Source organism: Pan paniscus, chromosome 1, assembly GCF_029289425.2.
Source record: "Pan paniscus chromosome 1, NHGRI_mPanPan1-v2.0_pri, whole genome shotgun sequence".
NCBI lineage: Eukaryota > Metazoa > Chordata > Mammalia > Primates > Hominidae > Pan > Pan paniscus.
Window position 1 is genome coordinate 182,863,028 of NC_073249.2, and position 8,935 is coordinate 182,871,962.

The 8,935-nt window shown below is 49.2% G+C and overlaps 1 long non-coding RNA gene across 2 annotated transcripts; it reads left to right on the plus strand.

Moving 5' to 3' along the window:
- The first annotated feature begins 66 nt into the window (after positions 1-66).
- On the plus strand, positions 67-8,750 carry LOC106634732 (uncharacterized). Of its 2 annotated transcripts, none has more exons than XR_008620169.2 (2): positions 67-413; positions 1,843-8,750. It is a non-coding gene; the product is annotated as an uncharacterized LOC106634732 (long non-coding RNA). The 2 variants fall into 2 exon arrangements; XR_008620168.2 differs by having other exon boundaries at positions 67-408.
- The last annotated feature ends 185 nt before the right edge of the window (positions 8,751-8,935 follow it).

Below are 8,935 nucleotides of genomic sequence, written 5' to 3' on the forward strand. Positions count from 1 at the left end.
GGAAGGCGGCGCCCTGCGGAGAAGGCCGGGAGCACGTGGGTTGGGGACCTGCAGAGCCCCGCCTGTCCTCGGCCTACCGCGGCGAGCAGGCATTCCGGGTCAGACCGGCGCGGGGCGCTGCGGCCCAACTCCTTAGTAGGACGACGTGACTCGAGGGGCCGGAGGACGGAGGTGGGAGCCCGGGCTAGAGGGTGGAGGCTGGGGAGGTTGCCTGGTCACTCTGGCGCTCCGCTGCGGGGGGCATCCTCCGGCCCAGCAAAGGTGCAGCCTGGGAAGAAGGCGTCAGCACCACCCAGAGAAGAGGAGAGGGGACTTGGCACGCCTCAGGAAGGAAAAAAGGAAGGCTCTCGGGACCACCCAATAAGCAACCGGGAAACCACATACCATGGACAGTGCTCGGGGAATTTCGTAAGGTTTTTGGAAGCAACTTTATGTGTAACTAGAGTAAGAGTAGCTTACATTTAAGTGCTAGGAGCAGGACTTTGCATACCTTAGGTTCAGTTTTCTTAATAGCTCTGAGGTGGATATTTTTATTCATCATTTTCAGATGAGATGAGGAAATCGAGCTTGGGGAAAGTTAGGCTTATCTTGCCCCTGGCACACAGACAGGGTGGCAGACCCTGCCATAGATCTGGTCTGCCACAGGCCCCGGTAGTTCCTGCCTGTCACCCCTCCAGTTGTATTTTATTGTTTATTAACTCCTGCCAGCTACCCTAGCAGGGAAGATGAAAAAATTAAAAGTGCAAAGAGCTCCGTAGTTTTGTTCAAATGGAGGAAGCTGGCATTGGCAGCAGCTGCTGAGGCCTGAGAAGGTCCATGAAGGCTTCCCTGAGAAGAGAAACTTGATCTGAGCTTGAAGAATAGAGAGCCTGGGAAGGAGAGGGGCCCATTTAGCTGGTAAGCAAAATCCAGTAGGACTCTAAGTCATTCAGCAAGTCTTCATCAATAAAGAATAGCAAGTAGGCCGGGCGCGGTGGCTCACGCCTGTAATCCCAGCACTATGGGAGGCTGAGGCGGGCGGATCACGAGGTCAGGAGATCGAGACCATCCTGGCTAACACGGTGAAACCCCGTCTCTACTAAAAATACAAAAAATTAGCCGGGCATGGTGGCAGGCGCCTGTAGTCCCAGCTATTCGGGAGGCTGAGGCAGGAGAATGGCTTGAACCCGGGAGGTGGAGCTTGCAGTGAGCTGAGATCACGCCACTGCACTCCAGCCTGGGCGACAGAGTGAGACTCCGTCTAAAAAAAAAAAAAAAAGAAAAGAAAGAATAGCAAGTAATTTATATTCATTTTAAGAGAATATATGTGGGGTGGGGAAGGGGAAGGGTATGAGTAACAGAGATGAGGTTGGAAAGACAAGTTGGTAGCAATAGATTCTTGTAGGAGTTTGGACATTATCCTAAGTGCAATATGAAACCATGATGGGGTTTCAAGTGAGCAATGATGATTACATTTGCATTTTAGAAAAATCTGCAACATGAAAGACAAATTGAAGGAAGAAAGAGAGGCAGGAGACATTTGGAAGGAGGAAATAGAAAGCCAAAATAAAGTAACTGATTCCAGGCCTGTGCCTAGGGTGTGAAATACCTTGGGCCTGGTGCTGGCTGGCGGTTTCACTGGTGGAGGTGGTGGTGGGCAGGGGAGATGGTGTTCGGAGTGGGGTTTAAATGCACAAATTCTGGACTTAGTCCTGAGTTCAAAACCTGTTTATGCCTCTTTCTAGCAATGAGACCTTAGCTTCTTCTGAAACTCATTTTAGTTAAGGGGGTTTTAGGGGTAGAGGGCTCAGCCCAGAGACCACAACTTAGTCAGTATGTGTTTTCTTCCTGCTTCCCATCCAGGGCTCCTCCTCACCCCTGGGGGTTCCAGGGATCTGGCAGAGAAAGAAGCCCAGTCTCACAGCAATGACTCCTGAACATCCTTTGCAAACACTATTTAGGACAGATGGACTGAAGTAGGCCCTTGGGAGAGTTGGGGGCATTTCCGGAGGCCAGATCAAAGGTGATCTCCAGGAGATTTGGATGTTAGTGCAGGATAGCTCAGAGCCAAGTGGCAGATAAGTCTTTGGGAGCCAGAAGGGCTCTTCTCTAAGGAACAAGTGTAGACCTATAGGGGCAAGAACCTGTGGCAACCCTGGGAGAGGTCTGCAGATTCAGGAGGGAACATCCCAAAACTCAGCAGAGGGGGAGAGGGAGCTTTTGTTGGTCACCTGGAACCACTACCAATCCATGTTCATGTCAAATTAAATGATCACTTTGAAGTTTTTCAGCCTACCAAAATCATGTGAATTTGGTCTGCAAAACCAGATGACTGCCTGCTTGTAGTTAAGAATTCTCAGGGGGAGGCCGGGCGCAGTGGCTCACGCCACCAGCACTTTGGGAGGCCGAGGTGGGTGGATCACGAGGTCAGGAGTTCGAGACCAGCCTGGCTAACACGGTGAAACCCTGTCTCTACTAAAAATACAAAAGTTAGCCTGGTGTGGTGGCGGGCACCTGTAGTCCCGGCTACTTGGGAAGCTGAGGCAGGAGAATCTCTTGAACCTGGGAGGTGGAGGTTGCAGTGAGCTGAGATCGCGCCATTGCACTCCAGCCTGGGCAACAGAGCAAGACTCTGTCTCAAAAAAAAAAAAAAAAAAAGAAGAAGAAAAAAAAGAATTCTCAAGGGGAGATTATTCCCCTTTCTTAGTACCAAGGTTGGATGTAGGCAGTTTTCTTTGTAGTCCCCTGGTTTGAGGGAGAGAGTTTAGGTCAGACAGGGGCAGGTTTCTTTCTAATTCACCTTCACAGTGTAGGCATACACTGGCCTTTGAGGTCCTGGCCTTATGGAGAAGTTTCTAAATAGACTCCCCATGGTGAGGGGGCCCTGGGCTTTGTCTTTCTCATAAGCTCAGAGACCCCTTGAAAACCAATGATCAGGTTCACTGGGTTCGGCAACTGCCCTCAAGATGAAAGCCAATGACAGAGCTTTGCTTACCTTTGTAGCTTCTTGCTTTCATTTACTTTTTTGGCCTCAGTGTGTTTCTTACATTTTTGCTAGCTTATGGATGCATTTAATTTTAAAGATAGATAGAGTCTAGTATTTAAAGTTGTTTTCAGGAGGAAGTTTAGCCCAAGTCCTTAGGCCACCATGTTGCAAGAAAACCTAACGGGCAGTTTTCGGTTCTGATGCAGCTTGATTTTTGTGCTGCATCTGGCCGTATTGACCAGTCCCTCAGCTCTTCTGTTTGGTTTTGTTTTTCCCGACACTCTGACTACTCCTTTTTGGTTTCCTTCACTGGCCCATCCCTGTTCCTCCACCTGTTCCTTAAATGTTGGTTCTCCTTAGTCTCCGCTTCTTGTCTTATGCCTCATTATCTCACCACTCCCCTGGCTTCAAGCTGTGACTCCTTGGATTTCTCCAGCCCAGACTGTCCTGGGTTTCAAACCTGCATATTTAGCTGCCTCCTGGCCCTCTGAAGTTGCCACAGGCACCCGAAGTTGAACATGTACAAAACTGAACTCACATTTTCACCACATCTTACCCCTATCACATGCTAAAATACTACATCCCCTGTGTTCTGTACCAATCCCCCAAGCTAGACACCTGGAAACCATCTCTCATCCAGCCCTCACCTCTCTTATTGTCCCTCACATCTCTTCTGTCCTTGCATATTTGCTTCTGCCCTAACTCAAGGTACCTGTGCTTGTTGCCTGAACGGCTCTAACTATGGCAGCTCTAGCTGGCTCTCACCTTGCCTCTTCCATCCATACTAGACACAGTAGCAAGTGATCCATCTGAAACACATCTCTAACCAAGCCCACTTAAAACCCTTTAGTGGCTCCTTTCAGAGCGAAGGCTGAGCTTCTCGGTATAACATTCAAAGCCCTTTGTGACCTCTCCAGTCTTTTGTCTTGATGAGGACCCTCCCCAAGTCCACCTGAAGTTGCTGGCAATCCTGGGAGCGCACCAGGCTGTTTCACACTTCCCTGTCTTTGTTCATGCTACTTCCTCTGTTGAGAAGGCTCTGTGTCATTCTGGATGCCATCAGGAGAGAGACATCACACAGTCAGCAGGCAGGGAAAGTTCAACATAAGCATTTTGAAGTGTAACAGGGAATTGAAGCTGTGATGAACTGGCTAGTAAGAAGTAAATAAATAAATAAATAAACAAATAAAAATCTAAAGAATATAGGACTAGCAGAGTCTTCAGGCTGAGATGGAGAGCCCAAGGAAGAGGCCCTCACCTCTCCACTCCATTCCTGTCCAGGGCTGAGAACCACACCGTGCAGGACAGGACATGGCCACAATGAACAGTGTACATTTAGAAGTGAGAGGAAATAAAGGCAATCAGCAATAACCAGTTCGGGTTCCATGCCTCTCATCCACCCTATAATCCACCCTGTGCAAACAAACTCATTTTTCAAGACTCAGTTCAAATACCACCTTTTCCACAAAGACTTTTCCTCTTCTGCGTCTATCCAGGAAAAAACTGATTCCTCTTCCTTTGTGATTGTAGAATCTGCCCCCTCCTTGACACACATACCTATAACCTCAGTCATACTTCTACTGGGGTACTTGTTTACCCCCACCTAGGGTTGCCAGAAAAAAATCAGGACACTTATTTATTTATTTTTTTTGAGATGGAGTCTTGCTCTGTCACCCAGGCTAGAGTTCAGTGTCACGGCTCACTGCAACCTCTGCCTCCCAGGTTCAAGCAATTCTTCTGCCTCCTGAGTAACTGGGACTACAGGTGTGCACCACCATCCCCGGCTAATTTTGTATTTTTAGTAGAGACAGGGTTTCACCATATTGGCCAGGCTGGTCTCGAACTCCTGACCTCGTGATCCGCCCACCTCAGCCTCCCAAAGTGCTGGGATTACAGGCATGAGCCACCGCACCTGGCCATCTATTTAATTTTGAATATCAGATAAACAACAATTTTTTTTTTTTTTTTTTGAGATGGAGTCTCACTCTGTCGCCTAGTCTGGAGTGCAGTGGCACGATCTCAGCTCACTGCAAGCTCCGCCTCCCAGGTTCACACCATTCTCCTGAGTAGCTGGGACTACAGGCGCCCACCACCACGCCCAGCTAATTTTTTGTATTTTTAGTAAAGACAGGGTTTCACCATGTTAGCCAGGATGGTCTCGATCTTCTGACCTCGTGATCTGCCCGCCTCGGCCTCCTAAAGTGCTGGGATTACAGGCGTGAGCCACTGCTCCCAGCCTTTTTTTTTTTTTTTTTTTTTTTGTTGAGATAGAGTCTTATTCTGTCACCCAGGTTGGAGTGCAGTGGTATGATTTTGGGCTCAAGCAATCCTTCCACCTTAGCCTCCCAAGTAGCTGGACCACAGATGCACGTCACCACACCTGGCTAAGTTTTTGTATTTTTGGTAGAGACAGGGTTTCACTATGTTGCCCAGGCTGGTCTTGAATTCCTGAGCGCTAGCGATCCACCTGTTTCAGCCTCCCAAAGTGCTGGGATTACAGGGGTGAGCCACCACGCCCAGCCAAATTTTTTGTATAAGTATGTCTCAATTATTGCGTTGGACATACTGAAAACAAGTATTTAGGCCAGGCATGGTGACTCGCACCTGTAATCCGAGCACTTTGGGAGGCCAATGTGGGAGGATCTCTTGAACTCAGGAGTTCGAGACCAGCCTGGGTAACATAGCAAGAGCCCATCTCTACCAAAAAATAAAAATTAAAAAAATTTTAAAATTAGCCAGTCATGGTAGAATGCACCTGTAGTCTTAGCTAGTTAGGAGGCTAAGGTGAGAGGATCGCTTGAGCCCAGGAGGTGGAGGTTGCAGTGAACCGAGATCACACCACTGCACTCCAGCCCGAGGGACACAGCAAGACCCTATCTAAAAAAAAAAAAGTGTATTTATTGTTTACCTTAAATCCATTTTTTTTTTTTGAGACAGAGTCTCACTTTGTCGCCAGGCTGGAGTGCAGTGGCACAATCTTGGCTCACTGCAACCTCCGCCTCCCGGGTTCAAGCGATTCTCCTGCCTCAGCCTCCCAAGTAGCTGGGACTACAGGTGCATGCCACCACGCCCAGCTAATTTTTATATTTTTAGTAGAGACCGGGTTTTACCATGTTGGCCAGGGTGGTCTCACTCTCTTGACCTCATGATCCGCCCACCTCAGCCTCCCAAAGTGCTGGGATTACAGGCATGAGTCACCACGCAGGGCCTGAAATCCAAATTTAACAGGATGTCTTTTACTTTTATTTGCTACCCTACCCCTACTTCCATCTCCAAGTATAGTTTCCTTGATGGCAAAACATGTTTCTCACTGGTCTCTGAATCCCTGAAACTAGCCCAGTGCACGACAGTTCATGCTCGGTTAATATGAAGAGAAGGCAACTTATCTGGCTGCAGCGCTGAGAATGGTTGGAGGGAGTTGTGACTGGAGACAGTGAGACCAGGTAGGAGGATGAGGAATAAACCATCCAAAAAATTATGAAGGCTTCAGCAGAATAGCACTGGGGATAGGGAAAGGGGATGGATCTGCAGGATCTAAGGATTTGGTGACCAATGCTTAAGGGACATGACAGAGCTTAAGGAGCCTAGGAGATTGCCCAAGTTTCTGGCTGTGTCACTGGATGAGGTTGGTGCACTCACTAAGCAGGGAACACTGGGGAGGGTCTGGAAGCTGGACAGCAGGGAAGCTCATTGATGTAAGGAGCAGAGCAGGCTGGAGAAGGGTGGACAGCAGATCTGAAGGAGCAAACGGAAGACATCCAGTATGGATATGTTAAGCTTGATGTCTCCCAGGATATACAGATAGAGGTATTGGAATTACAGACTTGGGGCTCAGGTGAATGTTCTAGGCTGGAGATAAAATGTGAGCATGGTTAGCATGGAGGTGGTAACTGAAACCACGGGAGTAGACAGTGCTGCTCAGGGAGAGAGTAGAATGGGAAGAGGAGAGAGAGTCGGTATCAGAGCTCTGAGGAACATGAGAGGCAGAGAGAGGAAGAGGAACTCAGAAGTCGTCTGAGAACAAGCCTCTGGAGGAATGGAAGGAGAACCCGGAGAGTATTGGACCAAGAGAGTCACGGGAAGACAGGTTTTCAAGGAGGACTGACACTATTGAATGCTTCTGAGACTTCAAAGGACTAAATGGCCTTTGGCTTTAGTATTGACCTGTGGCCCCAGGAGCTACAATGTGCCACCTGGTGACAGGTTATAGCTACTATGTGGTAAACAGAGGTACAGCTCTGCAGCCTGTTTCCTTTGGGGAAAACAACCTTTTCTTTCTTGCTTGCTTCTTGCTTTCTCTCTCTCTTTCCCCTTCCTTCCTTCCCTCTCTCCCTCCCTCCCCCTCCCTCCCTCCCCTCCTTCCCTCCCTCCCCTCCTTCCCTCCCTCCCCTCCTTCCCTCCCTCCCCTCCTTCCCTCCCTCCCCTCCTTCCCTCCTTCACTGTCTTCCTTTTGATTTGGGTTGTCCTGAGTTGCAAACTGAGGCTAATTCATATGGGAATGTGTTCTTGGAGCTGTTGCTGTCTTGTTCCGGACTCTGAGATGTTGAGCACAAGCTGTCTGGGGCCCAGAATGCAGCCTCCAGCTGGGGTGAGCCCTGTTCCCTCAAAAGCTGGCAGCCTGGGGAATGTTGACAGCCAGTACCTTTGGCTTGGGCTGTGGCCCTCTCACTGTGAGCATTGTCAGAGATGGCTTCAGTCGGTCTCCTTTACTGGCTCTGGAGCAGCCGTGTCTACTGAGTGGCAGGGTTTGGGGACTAGGCTAGGCTTTAAAGTCTCACTAGCAGGGGGCTGCCTGGCCCCAATAACCCTGGAATTGACAGAATATCCTTCTCTGCCTGCAGCCAGCCCTCTGTAAACTGTATGGCCCTGGGGCCATTTTCTTTGCAGGAGGGAAGGTGGAACTAAGGATCCCGAATCCGTTTGGAGGCAGAGAGGGGCCAACAGGGTGTTTGAAGGGAGCAAAGGCATCGAAATTTTTGGAGCATCTAGAACTGGGGCAGTGAATGCAGAAGAGTGGGAGCACGCACACGTTTCTCCTCCTTGACCCAGAATGGGCACAGCCTTCAGAGAGCTCTTGCCAGCTCCTCACTCTAGCCTGGGTGAAGGGGGCATCTGTGCCAAAGCAGGAAGGCACACAGGCGGATTGGAAGGAATTTCTCTCAGCAGCGTCAAATGCCTGAGGGATCTCGCCCTCGACCCTCTCCATCTCTCATGGTACTCTCATTCACCCCCGGCTGCAGCTCCTGCCTCTGTGCTGACAGCTGTCACATCAATCCAGCCCAGACCTCCCTCGGCAGCTCTAGACCAGCAGATCCCACTGCCTCCTGACAACCCCTCTGGATGTCCCGCAGTTCCTCAGACTTAGCATCCTTTCCAAATCCATGCCCCCATCTCATTTCCAAAAAAGAAAAATCATAGAGGCCTCCCCAATACAAATGCATAGGACATGGGAAACAAGGTTTCAAAGGATATCCGGAAAAGCTTAGGGATAGCCCTGGTCTTTTGGAGGTGACTTGGGGGTGGTATGAGAGGCCAGAGTCAGCAGTAACTTCTCCTTTCTTCCCCACGAAGGTGTGGACTTCTTAGCTTCCTGTCCTTTTCGTACCATTTGCCAAATTGAATTTAAATAATTATTACTGTAATTGCTTACTTATTGTCTGTCTCTCCTGGTTGAAGCTTCTCAAGGGCAGAGATCATGTCTGTTTCACTTCTGTATCCTTGGCATCTGTCATATAATCAGTATCTGACATATAATAGGTGCTTAATAAATATTTGTTTGAATTAATGAATATCCTTGTTCATCACCCAAGATGCAGATCCTGCTGGGGCCCTTATCTTTTCCTGCCTCCTTATCCCCATGGAGCTCTGTGCTTTGCTCACCGGAGCCAGCACCCCACCGCACCCTCTACCAACCCTCGGTTTTTTTCAGATGCCCTCATGCCCTGGGCTGCTTCATGGAATGTGGATAGT